Raw genomic sequence first — 22,433 nt, 5'->3', positions numbered from 1 at the left:
GGCTCTGGTCAATGTTGTGTAAGATGTATCCCCCACTGAGCAGGGTGGTATCTGTTTCATCTAGCTAGCCAACCATGTGTTTGTTTTGGAGTTAAACATGACTCTGATAATCATCTTTTCCATCTTTCATAAAGGACCCAAGGGGCCTTCCTGCCTGAAAAAATACACACTCAACTGAGGCAAATCCAATCTCAGTGAGATTCACCAGTTTGCTTCCCAGACAATGGGGATGAACATGACAAACAACTGGGGTGCCTGCCTCAACCACTCCCCATGGATCTGTTTACCAAATGTCCCTCTCCATTGGATCAATACTGATAACGTCAAAGCACCTGCTACCACGAGTGGGTGAATGTGTTTGTTTGTGTGTGCCTGTGTGTGTGCCTGTGTGTGTGTCTGTGTGTGTGTCTGTGTGTGCGTGCATGTGTGTGTGTGTGGCTGTACCGTGTCCAAACGTGATAGAGTGGACTAATGAGTGATATACTGCTAAGTATCCAGTGACCACAGAGACCGAAGTAGCCCATCCAGTTGGCTGTGGTGGATTCCTTCTGTTTCATTATTAATGGTGCCGAATAGTGGAAAGTGTATGAGTGTATGCTGCTGCTACATTGTGAGTAATGACCAGAGACACTGGCAGCACTGTATATGCTGAACAAATGTCTGTGTTCAGGGCATAGAACTAAAATAGACCAGTAGGATCTGAGAGAGTTGCTGTTTCCCTCTTCTCAGAGCGAAGGAACTTCTCTGGATCTCTTTCTCTTTCCTGTAAGCTTTGAAAGTTGCCTCCCGTCCTTCCTCCACTGCTGAGCCAAACCAGGAGTGTCTGCCAGAGCCAGCCAGTGATGCCACTCCGAGCATGTTCAAGGGATTTCGGTTGTCATGGTGACCTAGTCACATGCACCTAGGAACTGCACTAGCGTAGCGGGTCGGCGTCTGGTTGGTGAATGTTGCCCACCTCCAATTCTCCTACCACACACGTTTGTGTTAAATCTTTACACAACACAACTGCACACTGGATCACACACACACACACACACACACACACACACACACACACACACACACACACACACACACACACACACACACACACACACACACACACACACACACACACACACACACACACACACACACACACACACACACACACACACACACACACTGTTGTAAATATACATAAAGCTCAATAAATATTGTACACACACTGGCAAACACACACACCTGGTCACATAAACCTGAGCACAGCTGTAGAGCATGCAAGTGTAATTCAAATCTACACCCCAACAGGCAGACATACTGTACACTCTAATGCAGTTACTCAGCTGTCTGTAACAGACCCCTGTCTAGTCTGTCCTCATAATAAGCATTTCTTCTTCTTAAATGTCATAAGATTGGCTACTACTATTTGACTAAGTCCCTAAGTGAAAAGCGGACTGAAAAGAATCACTCCCAGTTATATGAAAGCCTCATTAGACAACCCATCATTATGCCTTTCCAAAGCCAGAAAGCGTATTGGCCAGATAAGAATATTTTGCCAAAAGCTCTGAATATTGTATTATATGAATGTCAGTCTATTAGTGTTTTGTTACCGCTGGATTTCCATTGGTAGATTAAGTTGTGTCTGGACAAAGCAGCACTAGTTGTTGCTTTATGCTGGTAGAAGACTGGGTCAGAATGGGTCATTTGTTAAATTTTTTCAGTTTCTCCACCCTCTCTCCCCCTCTTTCATTCATCACCCTTTCTATTACAGACAGGACTGTGTGCTCTGGGCTGGGTGTAATTTGGGATTTAATACTGTTAGAGGAAATGGATAATGCCATCACTATTACCACAATGAAATCATCACTATAACTCAATCAGCCCGTCCTGCCACCTGCTTCTTAGTAAGGAACAATCATTCCTCATGTTTTCCTTGGTCTATATTTGTGTATGTTTGTGTTAGCAAGTGAGAAAGACAAACAATCCAAAATAATCCAGAATGACTCAATTTGTATGCAACAATTGGTTAACTAATGTTAGTGTTACTGAGTAGGTATACAGTAGAAATGTACCATACAAAGGGTTACCAAGAAGAAAAAGGGATGCGTGAGAGAGTGAATCCTGGAATATCATACAGTAGGGCTGTGGGGTATTTACAGCTGGCCAATGTATGAAGAGGCCTCTTTTGCTTGGCGTGTACTCACATGGGGATTACAATGATGATTCAGAATTACCCAGCATGCCTCTGGGCTGTGGCCCATATGGGCTCATACTGCCACAGGGCAGCTGCCCTAAATATCCTTTCAGATCTAGATGCTGGATCAATAAGGAGCTGATGTGCCATCATACACTACATGCTACGTAGCCCTTCTGCTGTGCCTCTACTGCACACTGACCTCCCCTCTCTCCCTGTCCCGACTCCTGACCTTTGACCCGTCCCCCAGCCACACAGCTGGACCCACCCCAGAGCCTACACACACACTCACTCACACATAACATGCAGACACAGGCACACTGTCACCACACACACACTGCTGCTACTGTCTATTATCTATCCTGTTGCCTAGTCACCTTACCCCTACGTATATGTACAAACGAGGTGGTTCGAGCCATTAATGCTGATTGGCTGACACTATTGTACATCAGACCGCATACCATGGGTATGACACATGTATTTTTACTGCTTATGTTGGTAACCAGCCTATAATAGCAATAAGGCACCTCGGGGGTTGTGGTGTATGGCCAATATACCACGGCTAAGGGCTGTATCCAGGCACTCTGTGTTGCGTTGTGCATAAGAACAGCCCGTGGTATATTGGCCATTTACCACACTCCTTGGGCCTTATTGCTTAAATCTACCTCAATTCCGTCACATACCTGCACATTGACTTGGTAATGCTACCCCATGCATATAGCCAAGTTATCATTGCTCAATGTGTATTGATTCCTTGTGTTACGATATTTTTTAATAATATTATTATTACATTTTTTATTGTATTCTGCATTGTTGTGAAGGGCCTGTAAGTAAGCATTTCATTGTTAGTCTACACCTGTTGTTTACGAAGCATGCGACAATTAACATTTGATTTGATCATTCTCATTCTTTAACACCCACGCCCAAACTGTACCACAAAAAAAATACTCCAGCTTCCTCTTTCTGTAAACATGCAGCCTACTCCCCTGCCCTTGAAATACCTTCACAGGCAGACATATGGGCAGACATCATGCATTCTCACATTCTTTACAGTAACATAGCAAATCCGCACACAACACACACACACACAAACACATAGAGAGTGGTCCCTAGTACAAACCCTGCCCTGGTTTTCTACAAACATATATCGATTGGTTGTCGCATTGATTTGTTCCATATTTGTCATGTACAAAGAAACAGCTGATCTGAAATGTCAAAACTGTTTGTTTCTGTCTGGGAACTTGCGTACAGTGAAAACAAATACATTTCTATTCATAACACCGATCGAACAAATATTTATTTGTGTGGAAAGCAAGCCAGTGTTGGACTAAAAGCCAGCCACGCCTCGAAAAGAAAGCCTGCCTCGGACTAAAAATGTTGTGGCGTTTGCACCATTCCTGCAGGCAATACAGTTCAAATGCCCCATGTCATATACAGTAGGTGTGGAACTTGAGAGAGAGTGTGATATTTTCTGGTTGTTCAACCAGTGCATTGTAGATGTACTGTAAGTCATTGTAAAGGACTTTCACAAAAAAGCTGCACACAGAGACCGTCTTTCCATATCTATGGTCTTTCCAAACGAAACCAACTGCCACTCGAAGGAACTACCATTTTTTGAAAGATCCCATTAGCAATGAGATATAGCCATATCAGCACATCAAATAATGAAATTGTAACAAGTTACTCAGTTACAGTGATATAGAGAGGAGTGACAAAAGGTGAAAAACACAGAAAGAGAAAGAACAGACAGAGATAGATCACAGGTTTACTTAATCACTGAAGTGTGAAGTGAAGGTTGCCACGTAAACTGCCCAAAGTTCAGGCAACAGCAAACAAAGGTGAGTAGACCCCTAGGAGAGGAGAGAGAGAGACAGGATAGAAGAGGGAGATAGATGGAGAGAGAGACATTTAGTGTCTGTACCTTTTCCACTATGGTACATCAATCAGAACGTATAAACATTCAAGGACCGTGTAAACACACTCCACAGAGAGCACCACTATGTCCTACATGCAATACAGCAGCCCTCGTACAGTCGCTCTCTAGGCCTGCGTGTATCTGAGACCGCAGGCAGTCTGCTACGTGTCCTACCGCCCCAGCAAACCCCATCTCTAATCACAGTACATGCCAACAGAGTGTAGTAGGCTAATTAACACGACACCCCACCACTCCACACACACGCATGTACAGAACACAGATGACATGCCCACCCAGCTTTTTGAGGTCAGAGCGTGATCTCTATGTAAGGAAAGACAATCTGATAGGTTAGGCAGGGTGGAGTTGTGTTGGGATGGATGGAGCCCCACCCAGACCCAGGTCCCACACTGACTTCTCCCCCTGTGATCAGGCTGTAGCAAGGATTTGAGGAGGAAACTTCTCTCCACGAGAGCTGGCCCACCAGACCATCTGGGTGCCTCCCAAGCCCACAGCACCACCCAGAGCAACCATACAGCAACATAATTACACACTCACACAGACCAGCAGCTGGCAGCATACTGCACCAAATGACACAGCTCTGCTCTGGCTTTGTAGAAGAGAGAATGGTAATGAGGATGGCACGAGTATGGCATAGGTCAAGCCTGCCAGTGTGGATGGCTGAGTGCATGGACGAGTGGACGGCAAAGTCAGACAGGACTAGTTGAGGGCTGGTGGTCACACACACATGCACATGTGCACATAGCGAAAACACAAATATTTTTAGCAAATGAAAATCCTCCAGCAAAACCATTTAAAAAAAAATCCTTCTGAATACAGTAAGAACCAAGTTACACAGAAACTGACCTCAAACATCCCCAAGTCCATAACCCCTAAATGTTTCTGAATGGATGGCTTCTTCCTTACTGACATTTTTTGTCCTTACAGGACATTTTCCACACATACACTACACTTCTGCCCGATGTTCCAACTCTCTGAGCTCAGGCCTTACATTTCAAATCCCTATAAGCTTTTAGCTATGAACAATTGTTTTTGACTTAATCTGAAGAAATACAATTTTAGAGCACACATCTTATATACTGTCTGTGATCATCAATTGAACTCCAATGTGTAAGCTGTTGTTCCTTCCCTGTGTGTGCTTTGAGCGCCCACTCTGAATGACGTCTGAGATGTCTGTAGTCTTTTCTAAATGCCATAGAATCAGAGGGGTCATGTGCAGCTAATAGAAGAACTTCAGTAAATCCTATGTCTTTTGTTAGGCCTAATATGCTGACCACACCGCTCGCATCACGTGCGCAAGCGTTGCAAAATAAATGTAGAAATCTATGTTATTAAATTATTGCTCCCACACTGCTCACGCGCGCCAACGAGCGTCTGCGTTGCCAAGGGATAAAATAGAACTCCTTTCTATTTCTGACGCAGCCCGCACTGCAAGTCCTGCCTCTCCCATCTCCTCATTGGTTTATAGAAGCAGGTTCCCATGTGCCATCTCTTCATTGGTTATACCCACCTGGGTGATTGAAAGACAAACTGTGTTGCCGGTCGGTGTAGTAATACTATGAAAGTTTAGATGCCAATCACCATATAAGTTCAAAGATGAAAAAGCCTAGAAGGGGGAGATGACTATAAATGATTCGGTTGACCGTTTAGTGTGTGGATTAATTGTCGGTGTAGAGGACCTTGTGCATTTCCGGTAAAATAACAACTCAATGTTTATATCCCAGGAGAAATTAGCTAGTAACAGCAAGCTAGCTAAATAGGACAAATTAGCTAGCAAGTGAAAGCTAACTAGCTACATTTCCATAAATGTTTAATGCTTTTCGACCTGTTCCCAAATGAATGTAATTGATTCAGAGTTTATTTTGATATTTTAAGCTACTTGTCATGATCGCGTTTGGTGTAGGGGGACAAAATACATTTATGCACGATGGCGCACGAAGGCGCACGAAGGCGCACAAAAAGGTGCACGCGCGCAGCCGTTTTGGGTTCCGTGCAAGTGTTTCAAGTGAGGTTTGGAGATTGTGCAACTACTTGGATCAATTAAGAATTCTACCTCAGTATTCAATCAAATCTAACTGAAAAATATTTTTGTCTTACGCTGAAAAGTGGAGGCAATGAGAGGAGTGTTTCTTCCAGGCATTTTTACATTATCTATTTATGTGATTTAGTTTGCTATGGCAATACTGTGACATGGGTTAGATTAAATTGAGCCAGCTGGCCATGCTGGCAGACAACCTAACCCAGGCACTATGAATGGAAACAGACAGATGGCAAGGAAAGGGAGATGGTATAGACAGACAGAGAGGGACAGTGTTGTATGAAAGAGAAGAATTGAGAAAGTGATGGAGAGATGATGTTAAAAAATAGACAGATTTTCAGAATGTACTAGATGAAAGGGAGAAGGTAGGAAGTAGGCCTTACAGATAGAAAGATAGAAAAAGGGAGAGAGAATCTTGTCAACTTGCTCAGTGTCATAAAAAGTTAAAGCTGTGTAGGTCTAGACTGGCGAAGAGCCCCACCCTCTCATTGTGTTCAGTCACAACCTTTGGTGCCACGACTGTAGAGGTTCACACTTGGGCCAATGTCATATCGCTGCTCTTTTACTAAAAGCATTCGTTAGACAATGCCTTTGATTACTGGGTGCAGCCTCTTGCTGAGAAAATTGACCGCTTGGCAGCATACACAATTCTCTACGAACCTTATTTCTCACTCCCAACGATAGAGCATTTAGTTGTACCGAATTGTGACAATGTATTCAGCCTCACACTTGATAGCACTTAAGGGCTCCATGCACCCCATCCAGAACAGAAACCAGGCAAAAGACCTATGTAATGAAGACTATTGTATAGAAATATGACAGTGACATTGAACATTCATGTTTTTCTGTCATCACCGGACCCACTCAGCTTGACCTATTTATACTTTTAATATTGAATAGATATGGGCCTGTATTTTCTTTTACACATATATCACATTTGGCCATCTGTGCTGTAATAATGCCTCTGTAGGACTAATACATAAGCACATCATAGACAAATCCTGTCCTATACCCAGCCAATATATCCAGGTGGGCCACACCTAGGTTTTATATGGACTTCATGGGTTTCAACTGGGCAAGGGCAAAATGGTTATCTTAGCTGGTACCCATATGGGGTTATAGTGTGGGTCCTAAATGGGCCCTGAATCATTTTTTATGGGTTGAAAGTGTTTGTTCAGGAATAATGACTGGGACCGAATCGGGTAAACCATTTGGGTCACGAACAGGCAAAGGTACAAAATAGGCACTGAATCTACTTGAAATGGGTTGTAAGTGTGCTTTCTGATGTAAATATTGTCAGGGATTGTCTATGGGACACAGTTGGGCATACCATCTGGGGCAGGCATGAGAAAACCATGTTATATTATGCTTGTGAAATTCCTCCGCAAATATGCTGAATGACCTGGAATATTCAAATCCATTCAAGAACCATTTTTTAAAACCTAAACAGCCAAAATGCTCAGTGAACTAGCAGATTGAAATCCATTCAACATCGTTTTTGCCTCAACAGACACCAGTGGGTTGGCTGGGTCTTTTAGTTAACCCACTCCCTGTTCTCCATGTCATGTGCCAAAGAAATGTGGCCTTTATAAGGAGTGGCAAGGAGTGGAATGTTAGCTAAAGAGACTGGTACTCAGACTAGCTAGTGGGTGCTGTCACACATCTTTTGAAGGGTGCATGTGCATTCAATATTTTGAGGATGGAGGGACACATGACTGAATTTCAAATTCAGGCACTAAACGTTGGAATTGTATACAGTGCCTACAGAAAGTATTCACACCCCTTGACTTCCCCCCATTCTGTTGTGTTACCGCCTGAATTTAAAATGGATTCAATTTAGATTTTTGTGGAAGTGGAATTATGTTTTTCGAAATTTCTACAAATGAATAAAAAATGAAAAGCTGAAATGTCTTCAGTCAATAATTAGTCGACCTCTGTTATGGCAAGCCTAAATCAATTCAGGGGTAAAAATGTGCTTAACAAGTGACATAATAAGTTGCATGGACTCACTCTGTGTGCAATAATAGTATTTAACATGAATTGTATATGACTACCTCATCTTTGTACCCCACACATACAATCATTTTTAAGGTCCCTCAGTCGAGTAGTGAATTTCAAACACAGATTCAACCACAAAAACGAGGGAGGTTTTCCAATGCCTTACAAAGAAGAGCACCTATTGGTAGACAGGTAAAATAAAAATAAAAGACATTGAATATCAAGTTTTAAGTTTTAATATACACTTATATGTTTTTAATTACACGTTGGATGGTGCACCAATACAGCCAGTAAATTCAAAGATACAGGCGTCCTTCCTAACTCAGTTACCGGAGAGGAAGGACACCGCTCAGGATCAACAAATTGTAGTTACTCCACAATTTTAACCTAATTGAAAGAGTGAAAAGAAGAAAGCATGTACAGAATACAAATCTTCAAAAACATGCATCCTGTTTGCAACAAGGCACTAAAGTAATATTGCTAACAATGTGGAAAAGCAGTTCACTTTTTGTCCTGAATACAAAGTGTTACGTTTAGGGCAAATCCAATACAACACATTACTGAATATCATTCTCCATATTTTCAAGCATAGTGGTGGCTGCATTATGTTATGGGTATGCTTGTAATTATTAAAGACGGGAGTTTTCAGGATAAAAAGAAACGGAGCTAAGCACAAGCAAAATCCTAGAGGAAAACCAGGTTCAGTGTGCTTACCACCAGACACTGGGAGATTAATTCACCTTTCAGCAGGACAATAACCTAAAACACAAGGACAAATCTACACTGCTGCTTAACAAGAAGATCGTGACTGTTCCTGAGTGGCTGAGTTACAGTTTTGACTTAAATCTACTTGAAAATCTATAGCAACACCTGAAATAGTTGTCAAGTAATGATCAACAACCAATTTGACAGCGCATAAAGAATTTTGAAAAGAATAATGTGCAAATGTTGCACAATCCAGGTGTGGAAAGCTGTTAGAGACTCACCCAGAAAGACTCACAGTTGTAATCAATGCTAAAGGTGCTCCTACAAAGTATTGAATCAGGGGTGTGAATTCTTTAGTAAATGAGATATTTCTGTATTTCATGTTCAATAAGCGTGCAAATATTTCTAAAAACATGTTTTCACTTTGTCATTATGGGGTAGATGAATGAGAAAAACATCTATTTAGTCCATTTTAATTCAGGCTCTAACACAACAAAATATTGAATAAGTCAAGGGGTATGAATACTTTCTGAAGGAACTGTATGTCCAGGCAAGACAACAGGAGCTGGAAATCGAGCTGGAAATCTATAGAGTGATTCGACCAGTAAGCGGTACTGACTAACACAACTAACTGACTAACACTGACTACACAGTTCTGACACTCATACACTTAAGAATCCATGAAAACAAATAACGGTATAATCTAACCGAGCACATCACCATAAAAGACTAATCCCGCACAAACATAGGCAGGCAACAGGTGACAATTATACACACAGAAATTAACGCAAATTAAACCAGGTGTGAAAAAGAAACAAAGACAAAACAAACATAAAAGGAAAAAGGGATCGGTGATGGCAAGTAGACCGGCGACGCCGAGCGCCGCCCGGACAGGGAGAGGAGCTACCTTCGGCAGAAGTCGTGACATAGCAAGACTGATAAAGTCCTGCAATAAGAAAACTCTACATAGTTGTGTTGTGTGGTTATTTGGGTGTCATATAAACTCAGCAAAAAGTAAACAACGTCTTCTCAACTGTCAACTGCGTTTATTTTGGTGAGGACCTGCCTTACAACAGGCCTACAAGCCCTCAGTCCAGCCTCTCTCAGCCTATTGCGGACAGTCTGAGCACGGATGGAGGAATTGTGCATTCCTGGTGTAACTCGGGCAGCTGTTGTTTCCATCCTGTACCTGTCCCGTAGGTGTGAGGTTCGGATGTACCAATCTTGTGCAGGTGTTGTTACATGTGGTCTGCTACTACGAGGATGATCAGCTGTCCGTCCTGTCTCCCTGTAGCGCTGTCTTAGGCGTCTCACAGTACGGACATTGCAATTTATTGCCCTTGCCACATCTGCAGTCCTCATGCCTCCTTGCAGCATGCCTAAGGCACGTTCACGCAGATGAGCAGGGACCCTAGGCATCTTTCTTTTGGTGTTTTTCAGAGTCGGTAGAAACGCCTCTTTTAGTGTCCTAAGTTTTCATAACTGTGACGAGAATTGCCTACTGTCTTTAAGCTGTTAGTGTCTTAATGACCGTTCCACATGTGCATGTTCATTAATTGTTTATGTTTCATTGAACAAGCATGGGAAAGAGTGTTTAAACCTTTTACAATTAAGATCTGTGAAGCTATTTGGATTTTTAAATTTTTAAAATGTATTTATTTTTATAGAGGGAGGGGTATCAACGTCTACAGTCTCAACGTCTACAGTGAAGAATCGACCCCAGGATGCTGGGGTAGATCAGTAGCCTAAATGCTTAATGATGTTTTATTTTCACAGCTATCTATGAACAGGCCCGAATCAAACTTAAAAGGGCAGATAAGATTTCTGATGTGCAGATGGACTCAGAAATGGATGAAGAAGAGTCAGGACCTGACAATGGTAACATGGAAACAGCAGCACTACACAAGGGGTCTGATTACACTATGAATACTGTCCAGGATGTGGAGGCGATGGACTAAAAGTAACCCACAGCTTTCCTGAATGGAGTGGTAGGTACTCTGAAAGGGATGTTTTACAAAAACAAAGTATTGTATTATGTTCTTCATTAGTCCACTGTTAATGCAATCCCCAAAATTGTGCTTTTTAGCAATCAAGTTTTCAAGATAGAGCACTTTCAGTACAGAGCTAAAAGTGTGATGATGATGATGGTGACGCAAATTATATGCAAATGAGCTAAATGATAAATGCATATAATTTGCATCAGCCTCACTATTTTCTCTCTGCACTGCAGTGTTTCCCACTTATGGTCCTGGGGACTCAAAGTGGTCCGCTTGTTTTGTTTTTTCCTAATGCTCACACACTTGATTCCACTAAGCAACTCATCATCAAGCCTTTGAATTGAATAAGGTATGTGAGTGCTAGGGCAAAAACAAAAATATGCACCCCTTTGGGACCAGGATTGGAGAACACTGCTATACTGAAAGTCCTCTATCTTGAGAACTTCACTGCTGGCATGCACATTTTTTAAATTGTTTACAGTGTGTGGAAACCATGTCTGCATTTGTAATTTGAGTGAACTATCCTTTTAATCAGAGTTCCTGCATTGCATTTGATCTGACCATGTGCTATAAATAAACATGTATTCATTCTCTTAAATCTCTTAAGAAAGCTTGCTTTAGCAGCAGCCTCTAGGGCCTGCATAGAGACTGAGAACAAACTCAAGATTGTTTCAGGTGGTCAGGCCAACTGAAATCCCCTATTGTCCTTATATATCTCACTACACACCCATCCTTTACCCAGATGTAACCCATTTAGGTAAACCATTAGGGCAACATATGAAGCCCAACCTTAAACCACATCAAGCCCAACATGAAAACAACATGTGGGGCAAATGTGGATGCTGAGGGCCAAACCTTGTGTGCACGTTGTGGTTATCCTACATGTGGGGCCAAGTGTTAATCATTCTTTAACACACCTGGGCTAAAACCTAGGGCCCATTGTAATGGCATTCCTCATCCTCTTCTGAGGAGGAGAAGCGAGAAGGATCGGAAGACCAATGCGCAGCTTGGTAAGTGTCCATAACGTTTATTTAAAGACATAAACTGAACACTAGAAAACAATAAACGTGAAATGAAAGAAACCGAAACAGTACCGTGTGGCAACAAACACACACACGGAAAACAAACACCCACCACTCAAAAGGGAAACCCAGACTACCTAAGTATGATTCTCAATCAGAGACAACTAACGACACCTACATCTGATTGAGAACCATACTAGGTTGAACTCAAAACCCCAACATAGAAAAACACACATAGACTGCCCACCCCAACTCACGCCCTGACCATACTAAATAAAGACAAAACAAAGGAAATAAAGGTCAGAACGTGACACCCATATGGGTTATAACTAGGGTTGCACATTTTGGGGAATATTCAGAGGTGGAATCTTTTTGTAGGAATTAACAGGAATATATGGGAATTAACGGGAATATATGGGAACTAACATAAATATAAGTAAATTAATATTAATACCATTTAAATGTAGATGTTTTTTGCATTGGATATATTTACCATATCATATGGAGACAGAAACATAAACCCTTTACCTTACCATAGACAGAATTGCAAATGTTTAAATAAAAAACAATTTAGTTACGAATTGAACTTTAATTAAATGAGTTGACTCTTCACATGGGATGATTTCACTGAACAACAAAAGAAAGAGAATATTGAATGATCCCCATCGACTCTGATGCCTCATCTTCCCTGTCACGTTCCAACCTTGTTGAGGATGGCTCGTTGCTAGGCTCAAAAATCCTCAAATTTGCCCGGATGGCCACCAATTATTCAACCCTTGTATTGGTCAGCCTCACTTCGCTTGGTGAGGTAGATTGCTGCTATAACTTGATGACCCTTCACATACATAACCATTTCCTTGGCTCTCTTGTAGAGTGTATCCATTGTTTTCAGTTCCATGATGTCCTTGAGGAGCAGATTCAATGCATGAGCAGCAGAAGCCAATGGGTGTGATGTGAGGGTAGGACTCCTCCACTTTAGACCAAGCAACCTTCATGTTTGCAGTATTGTCTGACACCAGTGCAAATACTTTCTGTGGTCCAACATCATTGATGACTGCCTTCAGCTCATCTGCAATGTAGAGACCGGTGTGTATGTTGTCCCTTGTGTCTGTGCTCTTGTAGAATACTGGTTGAGGGGTGGAGATAATGTAGTTAATTATTCCTTGCCCACAAACATTCGATCACCCATCAGAGATGATTGCAATACAGTCTGCTTTCTCTATGATTTGCTTGACCTTCACTTGAACTCTGTTGAACTCTGCAACCAGCAAATTAGTAGATAAAGCATGTATGGTTGGAGGGGTGTATGCTGGGCAAAGAACATTCAGAAATCTTTTGCAATACACATTGTCTGTGAGCATCAGAGGTGAACCAGTTGCATACACAGCTCGGGCAAGACATTCAGCAGTATTTCTCTGACTACGTTCCTCCATTGAGTCAAAAAAACTTCTGATTCCAGGAGGACGATGAGCTGTTGCTATTGATAAGCTATCTGATGCATCGTCACCTTGAATAGAAGTAGAGTGACTTTTGTCAGAGGTTACGTGTTGTGAGTGCTGACGGAACGTTATGCACTTGGCCAGATGATTCTGCTTCTTTGTTGCATTCTTCACATATGATTTGGCACAGTATTTTCAAATGTACACAGCGTTTCCTTCTACATTAGCTGCAGTGAAATGTCTCCACACATCAGATAGTGCCCGTGGCATTTTCCTTTTAAAGATTAGGAAAAAAATGTAAAAGAAAACGCAAAGACAATACCATGTATAGATAAATAGTTAATAAGTTAGATTAGACAACTCCTTTGTAAGATAAATGATTTAAAATGAAACGTATGGAAACAGGTGAATTAACACTCCTCAGTTAGCAGGCTCAATCAAGCTCTAACCCACATGGTAGCAAAAACTAACAAGCAGAAATTGTTAACAAGTTAGAAAGGATTAATACACTTTGCTGTAGGCTACTATTTACTAGTTAACAGAAAATCATGTATGTCATATAAAATATTTTCACCCCACCAGGTATTGTAATCAAAACTTACCAGAAAGCATGTAATCCTTGGCTCAGACAGTGTAGTAATGTGGGCTCAATAGCATCTCATTAGTGTGTGGGATCTTGAGAATCAGCTGTACATGTGATGGAAGAATACACTGTGCATGCAGAGGGTTGCAATTCCATTGAACTGGGGATAGTTTAGTCAAGATATCCCACAAGACCTAGAATTGTCTTATGTGTATCCCACAAAAAAGGTTCACTGTTATAAGCTAACATTTTTGATGAATTTAAGTTAAATTCCCCAAATTCCAGAGCTTAACTTCCCATGGAAAATTCCTGGGAAAATTCTGAAACTTTACCGGAAAGTTTCCGAACCTTTGCAACCCTAGTTATTAGACATTTTCCCACTGAGGTCCCTTAATAAGCCCAACATAAAGCCCACATAAAGCTCAACATAGCAACCACATGTGGGGCCAACATGGACAAAATGTTGTGGGTACTAAGTGGTTATCCTATTTGGGGCCCACATCTTAAAACCATTCTTTAACCCATGTTGGCTTTAAACTTGGGGCCCTTGTGGCTAAGAACACATGTTGGCTGGGTACAGTCTGACTACCTTTTTGGGGTTAGGTGCTTGTGTAAGCCTATTTCTGAGACACTTTCACCTTGCACAAGGAGAATAGGCTACGCTAAACACACACTTTTGACAGTCAGCACACAACCCCTTCCTATTGTAGCCAAGCATTTAGGAGTTGCAGGTTGTCTTTTAATTACAGAACACACGTGTCAGCTACCAGCATCATCATGCTCCCTCCCTAGTCCTGTCAGCTTTAACTCAGCTTTGAGCGTCTATCCTCAAGAAGAGAGACAGAGAAAGAAAGAGTGAGAGAGCAAGAGTTTTATGGCCCGACTCTTTTTCCAACCTGGCCTTAGAGCCATACAAAACATACTTTACGTATTTCTGAACACCTTCAAGACCAATGATACCTATTAAATCAAATCAAATCAAATCAAATTGTTGTAACGTCATTTCCGGTCACAACTTGCAGGCTTGTTTTCAAATTGCTGTGCGTTTTGTTGCCAACCTATTTTGCTACCTGACAACTTTACGGGTTTCACTTTTTAATTACCGTTCATATATTTATTTTTTCCTCGACTTTTTCACTCCGGACGCTTTATCTGGACACGATTCGTCAGGACCTCCAACAGCCGAAGCTAAGTAGTAACATTAACATGATGCCTTCTAATTGCAGCCGCTGTGCTCGCCTTACGGCGAGGATAGCTGTACTGCAAGCCCAGCTTCAGACGCAATCGTTAGGCAAGGGTAATTTCAGTGTAGGAAAGGATGAAACAGCGTCTGTGCCACCAGTAAGTACAGATAGTAGTATAAATCCCCTGGCACAGTCCCCGCAGCCGGACAACTTTCTCACGGTTTCTGGAAGGAAATGCTGTAGGAACGCTCAACCGGTGTCGCTCATTCAGCAGACAGAAACTTTCAACCGGTTCTCCCCATTAAGCAGCGGGTCGGTGTCAGAGGCCGAGTCTTCTCTGGTCTCTACTCCTCCCGTTACGGGGTCTGAGACGCCGAAGCTTCCCACCATTAGCTCTGACAAATTGAAAACTCTAGTCATTGGCGACTCCATTACCCGCAGTATTAGACTTAAAGCGAATCATCCAGCGATCATACACTGTTTACCCGGGGCAGGGCTACCGACGTTAAGGCTAATCTGAAGATGGTGCTGGCTAAAGCTAAAACTGGCGAGTGTAGAGAGTATAGAGATATTGTTATCCACGTCGGCACCAACGATGTTAGGATGAAACAGTCAGAGATCACCAAGCGCAACATAGCTTCTGCGTGCATATCAGCTAGAAAGATGTGTCGGCATCGAGTAATTGTCTCTGGCCCCCTCCCAGTTAGGGGAGTGATGAGCTCTACAGCAGAGTCTCACAACTCAATCGCTGGTTGAAAACTGTTTTCTGCCCCTCCCAAAAGATAGAATTTGTAGATAATTGGCCCTCTTTCTGGGACTCGCCCACAAACAGGACCAAGCCTGACCTGCTGAGGAGTGACGGACTCCATCCTAGCTGGAGGGGTGCTCTCATCTTATCTGCCAACATAGACAGGGCTCTAACTCCTCTAGCTCCACAATGAAATAGGGTGCAGGCCAGGCAGCAGGCTATTAGCCAGCCTGCCAGCATAGTGGAGTCTGCCACTAGCATAGTTAGTGTAGTCAGCTCAGCTATCACCATTGAGACCGTGTCTGTGCCTCGACCTGGGTTGGGCAAAACTAAACATGGCGGTGTTCGCCTTAGCAATCTCACTAGGATAAAGACCACCTCCATTCCTGTCATTACTGAAAGAGATCATGATACCTCACATCTCAAAATAGGGCTACTTAATGTTAGATCCCTTACTTCAAAGGCAATTATAGTCAATGAACTAATCACTGATCATAATCTTGATGTGATTGGCCTGACTGAAACATGGCTTAAGCCTGATGAATTTACTGTGTTAAATGAGGCCTCACCTCCTGGCTACACTAGTGACCATATCCCCGTGCATCCCGCAAAGGCGGAGGTGTTGCTAACATTTACGATAGCAAATTTCAATTTACAAAAAAAAAAAAAAAAATGACGTTTTCGTCTTTTGAGCTTCTAGTCATGAAATCTATGCAGCCTACTCAATCACTTTTTATAGCTACTGTTTACAGGCCTCCTGGGCCATATACAGCGTTTCTCACTGAGTTCCCTGAATTCCTATCAGACCTTGTAGTCATTGCAGATAATATTCTAATCTTTGGTGACTTTAATATTCACATGGAAAAGTCCACAGACCCACTCCAAAAGGCTTTTGGAGCCATCATCGACTCAGTGGGTTTTGTCCAACATGTCTCTGGACCCACTCACTCTCACAGTCATACGCTGGACCTAGTTTTGTCCCATGGAATAAATGTTGTGGATCTTAATGTTTTTCCTCATAATCCTGGACTATCAGACCACCATTTTATTACGTTTGCAATTGCAACAAATAATCTGCTCAGACCCCAACCAAGGAACATCAAAAGTCGTGCTATAAATTCACAGACAACACAAAGATTCCTTGATGCCCTTCCAGACTCCCTCTGCCTACCCAAGGACGCCAGAGGACAAAAATCCGTTAACCACCTAACTGAGGATCTCAATTTAACCTTGCGCAATACCCTAGATGCAGTTGCACCCTAAAAACTAAAAAAATGTCTCATAAGAAACTAGCTCCATGGTACACAGAAAATACCCGAGCTCTGAAGCAAGCTTCAGAAAATTGGAACGGAAATGGCGCCACACCAAACTGGAAGTCTTCCGACTAGCTTGGAAGGATGGTACCGTGCAGTACCGAAGAGCCCTTACTGCTGCTCGATCGTCCTATTTTTCTAACTTAATTGAGGAAAATAAGAACAATCCGAAATTCCTTTTGATACTGTGGCAAAGCTAACTAAAAAGCAGCATTCCCCAAGAGAGGATGACTTGCACTTTAGCAGTGATAAATTCATGAACTTCTTTGAGGAAAAGATTATGATTATTAGAAAGCAAATTACGGACTCCTCTTTAAACCTGCGTATTCCTCCAAACCTCAGTTGTCCTGAGTCTGCACAACTCTGCCAGGACCTAGGATCAAGAGAGACGCTCAAGTGTTTTAGTACTATATCTCTTGACACAATGATGAAAATAATCATGGCCTCTAAACCTTCAAGCTGTATACTGGACCCTATTCCAACTAAACTACTGAAAGAGCTGCTTCCTGTGCTTGGCCCTCCTATGTTGAACATAATAAACGGCTCTCTATCCACTGGATGTGTACCAAACTCACTAAAAGTGGCAGTAATAAAGCCTCTCTTGAAAAAGCCAAACCTTGACCCAGAAAATATAAAAAACTATCGGCCTATATCGAATCTTCCATTCCTCTCAAAGATTTTAGAGAAGGCTGTTGCGCAGCAACTCACTGCCTTCCTGAAGACAAACAATGTATACGAAATGCTTCAGTCTGGTTTTAGACCCCATCATAGCACTGAGACGGCACTTGTGAAGGTGGTAAATGACATTTTGATGGCATCGGACCGAGGCTCTGCATCTGTCCTCGTGCTCCTAGACCTTAGTGCTGCTTTTGATACCATCGATCACCACATTCTTTTGGAGAGATTGGAAACCCAAATTGGTCTACACGGACATGTTCTGGCCTGGTTTAGGTCTTATCTGTCGGAAAGATATCAGTTTGTCTCTGTGAATGGTTTGTCCTCTGACAAATCAACTGTACATTTCGGTGTTCCTCAAGGTTCTGTTTTAGGACCACTATTGTTTTCACTATATATTTTACCTCTTGGGGATGTTATTCGAAAACATAATGTAAACTTTCACTGCTATGCGGATGACACACAGCTGTACATTTCAATGAAACATGGTGAAGCACCAAAATTGCCCTCGCTAGAAGCATGTGTTTCAGACATAAGGAAGTGGATGGCTGCAAACTTTCTACTATTAAACTCGGACAAAACAGAGATGCTTGTTCTAGGTCCCAAGAAACAAAGAGATCTTCTGTTGAATCTGACAATTAATCTTAATGGTTGTACAGTCGTCTCAAATAAAACTGTGAAGGACCTCGGCGTTACTCTGGACCCTGATCTCTCTTTTGAAGAACATATCAAGACCATTTCGAGGACAGCTTTTTTCCATCTACGTAACATTGCAAAAATCAGAAACTTTCTGTCCAAAAATGATGCAGAAAAATTAATCCATGCTTTTGTCACTTCTAGGTTAGACTACTGCAATGCTCTATTTTCCGGCTACCCGGATAAAGCACTAAATAAACTTCAGTTAGTGCTAAATACGGCTGCTAGAATCCTGACTAGAACCAAAAAATTTGATCATATTACTCCAGTGCTAGCCTCTCTACACTGGCTTCCTGTCAAAGCAAGGGCTGATTTCAAGGTTTTACTGCTAACCTACAAAGCATTACATGGGCTTGCTCCTACCTACCTCTCTGATTTGGTCCTGCCGTACATACCTATACGTACGCTACGGTCACAAGACGCAGGCCTCCTAATTGTCCCTAGAATTTCTAAGCAAACAGCTGGAGGCAGGGCTTTCTCCTATAGAGCTCCATTTTTATGGAACGGTCTGCCTACCCATGTCAGAGACGCAAACTCGGTCTCAACCTTTAAGTCTTTACTGAAGACTCATCTCTTCAGTGGGTCATATGATTGAGTGTAGTCTGGCCCAGGAGTGGGAAGGTGAACGGAAAGGCTCTGGAGCAACGAACCGCCCTTGCTGTCTCTGCCTGGCCGGTTCCCCGTTTTCCACTGGGATTCTCTGCCTCTAACCCTGTTACGGGGCTGAGTCACTGGCTTGCTGGGGCTCTCTCGTGCCGTCCCTGGGGGGGGTGCGTCACCTGGGTGGGTTGATTCACTGTTGTGGTCGGCCTGTCTGGGTTCCCCCCCACCCCTTGGGTTGTACCGTGTCGGAGATCTTTGTGGGCTATACTCGGCCTTGTCTCAGGATGGTAAGTTGGTGGTTGAAGATTTCCCTCTAGTGGTGTGGGGGCTGTGCTTTGGCAAAGTGGGTGGGGTTATATCCTTCCTGTTTGGCCCTGTCCGGGGGTGTCCTCGGATGGGGCCACAGTGTCTCCTGACCCCTCCTGTCTCAGCCTCCAGTATTTATGCTGCAGTAGTTTATGTGTCGGGGGCTAGGGTCAGTTTGTTTATCTGGAGTACTTCTCCTGTCCTATTCGGTGTCCTGTGTAAATCTAAGTGTGCGTTCTCTAATTCTCTCCTTCTCTCTTTCTTTCTCTCTCTCGGAGGACCTGAGCCCTAGAACCATGCCCCAGGACTACCTGACATGATGACTCCTTGCTGTCCCCAGTCCACCTGGCCATGCTGCTGCTCCAGTTTCAACTGGCCTGGGCCCTAGGACCATGTCCCAGGACTACCTGACATGAGGACTCCTTGCTGTCCCCAGTCCACCTGGCCATGCTCCTGCTCCAGTTTCAACTGTTCTGCCTTACTATTATTCAACCATGCTGGTCATTTATGAACATTTGAACATATTGGCCACGTTCTGTTATAATCTCCACCTGGCACAGCCAGAAGAGGACTGGCCACCCCACATATGCTCTCTCTAATTCTCTCTTTCTTTCTCTCTCTCGGAGGACCTGAGCCCTAGGACCGTGCCCCAGGACTACCTGACATGATGGCTCCTTGCTGTCCCCAGTCCATCTGACTGTGCTGCTGCTCCAGTTTCAACTGTTCTGCCTTATTATTATTTGACCATGCTGGTCATTTATGAACATTTGAACATCTTGGTCATGTTCTGTTATAATCTCTACCCGGCACAGCCAGAAGAGGACTGGCCACCCCACATAGCCCGGTTCCTCTCTAGGTTTCTTCCTAGGTTTTGGCCTTTCTAGGGAGTTTTTCCTAGCCACCGTGCTTTTACACCTGCATTGTTTGCTGTTTGGGGTTTTAGGCTGGGTTTCTGTACAGCACTTTGAGATATCAGCTGATGTACGAAGGGCTATATAAATAAATTTGATTTGATTTGATTTGATTTGATTTGATTTGATTTGATTTGACCTATTAATGGTCTAGTTACTTTCCATAGCGTCTAGGAATCCAAAGGTTGCGTGTTCAAGGTGTGTCGGGGACAACTGTTGCATTTTAGCTAACCCTTCCCCTAACCCTTATTCTAAAATTAACCCATTTCACCTAACTACATACATTATCGTAACCTTTGTCATTTTAGTTCCCCTAACCTTTTACATAAATTATCGTAACCTTTGTCATTTTAGTTCCCCTAACCTTTTACATAAATGATCCTAACCTTTGTCATTAGTTCTTCTAACCGCTTAAATAAATTCATCCAGTTTGTACGCTATTGTACGACCATGCTGATACTATGATACTATACATGCTATAATTCATATGATATTGTTTAACTGCTTTTTCATTCATCATGTAACCTAACGTAATATATCACACTAAATGGCCTGTCACAGCTTTATGTATGACAAAGAAAGTATGAAAATGTAAGTCACTCTGGAAAATAACCTCTGCTAAATGACCAAAATTTTATATGTAAAAACATTTACAGAATAATACGAATTGCCCTGAGACCACGTTGCTTCTTCACCAGGTCAGCCGCAGCTGTGCCACGCCTATCATTGGAATAAGATCACCATCCCGAAATCAAAGATCGTGTTTCCACTGAATCTGCAACATAGGGGCTAAAGCAGTAGTCATGTCCAGTCAACAAAACTAGCCTATTTCAATAGGCTGCAATTCTGTGCAAACAGTGGTGATATCTAGGCCTAATAATTCCTTGCAAGCTGTTATTATGACGTATTATTAAAGGCTACATTTTTCAAACTCGGTCCAAGTGACTTTTCCTAGCCTCCTGAAACAAAACGTGTCTGATAGCGTATTTTGCAATGTTGAGGCAGCCCTCCCCTCAGCCATGTAGAAGAGAGAGATAGATGTAAGCTAGGCTATAGGAAACGGTGCGCGCATATACAATATTTGTTTCCATGGGTTTGATTTACTAGACTGGCCCGTGTAAAAGAACAATCTCTCTCTCTCTCTCTCTCTCTCTCTCTCTCTCTCTCTTTCTCTCTCTCTCTCTCTCTCTCTCTCTTACTCACTCACTACACACACACACACACACACACACACACACACACACACACACACACACACACACACACACACACACACACACACACACACACACACACACACACACACACACACACACACACACACACACACACACACACACACGCACAAAATCTGCCTTGAACATTCGATCTTTGGGTTTCATGCAAATACAGTCAAATCATCCCATGTTGTAGGCATTGAGGTGAAAGACGCGGCATAATAAATATGCTACAAAAAGCACTCATAAAGCTATTACAGTCTGGAGGTAACCTAACCAATCCGGACCGTTTGTGAACGGTTGATAATTCATATGAGCAACGTTCTCAAGATGTTAAAAAAACGCAACATCCTCATTAAACCCAACCCTTTAATGCTCCCTTGCAAACCATGCGATCTAGCATAGCTACTCACTTCTTTCAGATCCCGCAGATTTATTCAAACAGGTGGAACCCTATTTCGCGTCGGTATTCTTCCCATATGAACCGTGGTAATAACCTCTGATGCTCTGAAATCCACGGTACAGTCCACTTCTTGCCCGCAGAAGCTGTTGGACTACGTGAGGTTCCTTCCAGCACCACCACTCCATGAACAGCTCCATTGACGTCATCGCTCATAGGCTCGATGCCACACCCTTTTCAAAACGACCACAGCCAATCGCAAGGCAAAGAGACAAACCTTGTTACATCTCATGACGATCACTTTGGTGCTTGTTGGGGAAATTTGGTTTCGTGGTGCTTTCAAGAAAACTAGGAACTCCAAAAAAATAGGTCAATGATGTTCTGGTTGGAAAGTCGGCGCTCTAGAAAGATGCCCGAGTTTCCGACATAGAATTCCGAGGTGGATGACCGTCCAAAACATTTTCTCCCAGTTGACTTGAACGCACTGAT

General features: G+C 42.8%; 1 protein-coding gene across 1 annotated transcript in view; it reads right to left on the bottom strand.

Annotated features, from left to right (window-relative positions):
• LOC123999752 (sphingomyelin phosphodiesterase 3-like) overlaps window positions 1-22,123 on the bottom strand; it is a 44,639-nt gene extending 22,516 nt beyond the window's left edge. Inside the window, exon 1 of the mRNA XM_046305783.1 lies at window positions 21,958-22,123. The gene's annotated coding sequence lies outside the window, so the exon portion shown is untranslated. The remainder of the gene's footprint in view (window positions 1-21,957) is intronic.
• Window positions 22,124-22,433: the final 310 nt, after the last annotated feature.

Source organism: Oncorhynchus gorbuscha, linkage group LG02 (assembly GCF_021184085.1).
Source record: "Oncorhynchus gorbuscha isolate QuinsamMale2020 ecotype Even-year linkage group LG02, OgorEven_v1.0, whole genome shotgun sequence".
In the NCBI taxonomy this organism is placed as follows: Eukaryota; Metazoa; Chordata; class Actinopteri; order Salmoniformes; family Salmonidae; genus Oncorhynchus; species Oncorhynchus gorbuscha.
Note: the sequence above shows the minus strand (reverse complement) of the source record. Positions and strands in the feature narration are given on the sequence as shown.